General features: G+C 35.7%; 1 pseudogene; it reads right to left on the reverse strand.

Annotated features, from left to right (window-relative positions):
- Positions 1 to 3457, reverse strand: part of LOC117173942 — a 3885-nt pseudogene extending 428 nt beyond the window's left edge.
- Between the last annotated feature and the right edge of the window lie 473 nt (positions 3458 to 3930).

Here is a 3930-nt window from a genome sequence, read left to right on the forward strand (position 1 = left end):
AGTCGAAATATTTAGACTTCGATCTCCTGAAGACGATAAATCTCTTACCACATCATAATTGAATCTATATTTGTCTAAATCGAAATCATTTTCAAGTGGGTACTCTTCTGAAGCGATTCTAATAAGCTCGCCTCCCGGTTCCGCATTACAAGAATTGTTGACAATCTGGAAAATTATTAGTTGATATTCAATTCAACCACTGACTACCATAATGTATGGTTCAACAGTAGCTACATTATGATAGAATAATAACTCTGCTTCTGAAAAGGGAGGGAAATAGGAGAAAAGCGATGAAGCTGAGGAAAGATAGGGTGTGCAAATTGATGAAGGGAATGGAGGCGAGGTTTCTGGTAACGTGAGAAACAAGGTAAAAATTTCAGATGAAGGGAAGAGCATGAGGGAGGACGGGCATGGAAAGAAAACATGATTTGGGTAAACGAAGAGATGAGGATGTGGGACAAAGAATTCGTAGAATGGAGAAGAGGAAAGAGGAAGAGAGAAAATCGTAGTTAGGCATGTAAAGACGTCATAGAAGTTTTGAAGAGAAGCTGAACATGTGAAAGGGAAGCAAAATTGCACAAGAATGTCTAAGAGATTAGGAATAGACAAAGGAAGGGCAATCCAGAAGGTTCAAGGTAAGAGGGAGAAAGAAAATGGCGGAATCAGAATACCTAAAAGTTGAAAAAAGGATAGTGAATACAATAGGATAATGCGGCTTAGAATAGGTACAAGAATAAGAGAATGTCCATACTGGATGAAGGAAGAGGAGAAATGATGTAAAGTGTGACTTTTTATCACCTGTATTTGTACATCAGCAATGTTGGCATTTATTTCTGCCAGCTCTTCCTCAGAGGCAAGAAGAATCGGGATATTTTCTAAATCTATAATCTGTACTTCCTCGCATTCAAAAGGATCGCTGAGGTTTGAAGTATTATTTGGTACAATCTTATATTTTTGATTTATTAGTTCATTTGACGTAATTTTCGCCTTCGGGATCTAAAAAAATCATATATTACTTTTGACCTTCTCTCGTATCTATATATTCAACTAAACATATTAATGAAAAAATACGTAGATATAAATACGTTGAGGTAAATGAGAGTCGGGTAAACTGATTCGACACTTAACCAATAATTGATTGGGTTTTCCCTGCAATCCAACATTGGTTGATCCAAATAGTGCTTTAAATCCGTTAGCATATCGTCATTCTCTCGCGAAGCATTTGCCCTATTTACAGTCTTAACTTTGAGAAGGTCATCGTGAACCGACCACAGGCCATCGCCTTCGTTTGGTGTTTCCAAGTCAGTTTCAGAAACTTCGGAATTGGATGCATTCGTCTGATCTAATTCTTGCACCTATGTTGAAATACGTTTCCTCGCATTTGCACACGCTAAGGGCTGATTAAAATCTAGTTTTTCAAACCTGGGATCGAGGAGAGTCGAAGATGCCATAACCGAATTGTTTTCCACTTGTCCAAATCTCGCTGAGATAGAGTTTTGTAGGCGATCAACTAAAGCAATTGCAATTTGCGTTTTTAGAGTTTCTCTGAGTTTCTGATTTTTGCTTTTCAAACAGTTGATCATTGGAATGACTTTGCTAGCCGTGACAAATCGTTCCCCACAAAGTTCAGTTGTCACTTTTTGAAGTGGCTGCAGTACTGTCATAATTTCATTGGCTAATTGCAACTCGGATGCAGTTAACATTTCAGGTGAATCCGGCATGCTCAATAAAACCGATCCAACTTCAGTGGCGAGTCTTATAAATCTACGCAACATCTCAAAGATTGAATTAGATCGATAAGCTTTCGCAACGCATCAGCAGCAGTGTTTGTCTGTTTAAAAAATTTGACTATTCTTTTAATTTTCAAGCATAGCGATGTGACATCTGCGAAATTTAATGTGTCCTCAGCGACTAAATTTATCGAATGTGCAAAACAAGCAATATGTCTTGAAGAACCAAAGGTATCTCTAACTGCTTTTTTTATGTTTGATGCATTATCAGTCACTACAACGACTATTTTCTCGTCAGCGATGTGCCAGTCCTCTAAAATTGTCCTCATCCACCCACCTATGACTTCCGAGGTGTGTTGCTCCGTCATTTCCGTGACACCAATCGTGGTGGATTGCAATTCTCCTTCAAATTCGTAATGAATTGTCATACCCAAGTAGCTGACAGTGTTGTGCACATCGGTCCACAAATCCGCCGTCACAGAGAAATATTCAACTTTCTCTAATTTTCGTTTTTCACATGCTGATAGGTATTCATATTTCTCCTCTATTTGTCTCGTGATCGACTTTCTTCCAGGTACAGTATATAGTGGAACAGTAGTTTTCATCAGATTCCTAAATCCTCCATTGTCGACCGTCTGGAAAGGCAAATTGTCTTTGACAATGAAGAACATAATGGCATTAGTGATTTCCCCAGCTTTTTTTCCTCCATCTATAGAGATAAGTATTGTAAATTTCAGTTCACAGGTCCAATAAAGTTTGAGGGGGAAGGACCAACAATGGTTTTTTTGGTCTCAGAATCAGAAAACAATTTTTTTTTTTCAAATCAGAATCTCAAAAACACGCATGTTTACCATTCAAATTGATTTTTCGAGTATACAAAAATGAAAAACCTTTCAAAGTTTTCATTTTTTATCGTATCGAAGAATTAATTTATTCAAATGTTTTATGCGTAATAAATTTTTGCCGGATTAAGGGAAAACTAATTCGAGCCTTTTTGAATTTCTAGTTTAAAAAAAAACATATTTCCGCTTCTAGGGCTAAAGAAGCCTTCATTGATCTTTCTCCTTTTGGTAGTTTCTTAGTATCCTAAAAGCCATATCCTCAAAATTCAAGTTTTGTATATTAATTGAAACATGTCTAATTAAATAATTAATTTTTTGAATCTTAAAATTGGCTTCCGACGTAGAGGCTTCATTTGAAATCTCTGAAATATAAGCTTAAAAAAGTTGTTACCTGTAAAAGACTTTATGTTTTCAAAACTGTTGTCAATCGTTGGCTGAAGTACAGATTGTCTTCCAGTAAAATGAAATCTGCCTTCCAAGTCTGTCAAACTAGGTGCTGGTGATGGTGAGGCAGAAATGGATTCAGATAGGTCCATGGACATAGTTGAGGTACTCGGTGACAGCATTGAGGACTAATTTTGAAAATAAACAAAAGTTAACAAATTATGCATCAAAATAACTAAGCGATACATGTTGTTGTAGTAAGATATTGAATTACCGAATTCTTTGGTTGTTTAGGGTTAGAAGTCTGCCCATTGATGGTCTTACTTGTACCCAAAAACACTTTCACTTCGTCATTTGCTGCGTGATTTCGTGACAGATGATTTCTGAGATTTGTCGTACCACCACCTTTTCCGCCGGACTTCACTCCTCTATTACAAATTTTGCATTTCGCATGTCCACCATCAGGTGATTTTATAAAAAATTTCCAAACCGGAGATATATTTACTTTAGGCACTGCAAAAAATGTTGTCTTTACATTTCGGTAAAAGAAATAAAAGCAATGAAAAAATTTATTTTGCATCTCAAAAATATAATGCGAATCAAGGTGTATTATGGGCACAAAAAAAAGATAGGTTTCAGGGAAAAAATCTAATAATAACTGTTAAGAATTGCAATATTATTGAAGGTATCGATTGAGGCAGAAAATATTACTTTTGATGGCCTTTTTTTAATAAAATTGTTTAAAGCATCATTTCTTGAGAATTTCGGTCATTAAGGCTTTTTTTAATGGATAATGTGTACTTTCGGAAAATCTATTTTATAAAAAAGGATGTTGTCTTATACAAACAATAACGTCATTAATAATATTGCAATTCTTGAGAGTATGGATCAATATCATAATAAAATATACGGTTTCTAATAACTATTTTTTCGATTTAAATAGGTTAAGTGAGGTTACGTCCGACACCATGAAA

Source organism: Belonocnema kinseyi, chromosome 5 (assembly GCF_010883055.1).
Source record: "Belonocnema kinseyi isolate 2016_QV_RU_SX_M_011 chromosome 5, B_treatae_v1, whole genome shotgun sequence".
Taxonomy (NCBI): Eukaryota; Metazoa; Arthropoda; class Insecta; order Hymenoptera; family Cynipidae; genus Belonocnema; species Belonocnema kinseyi.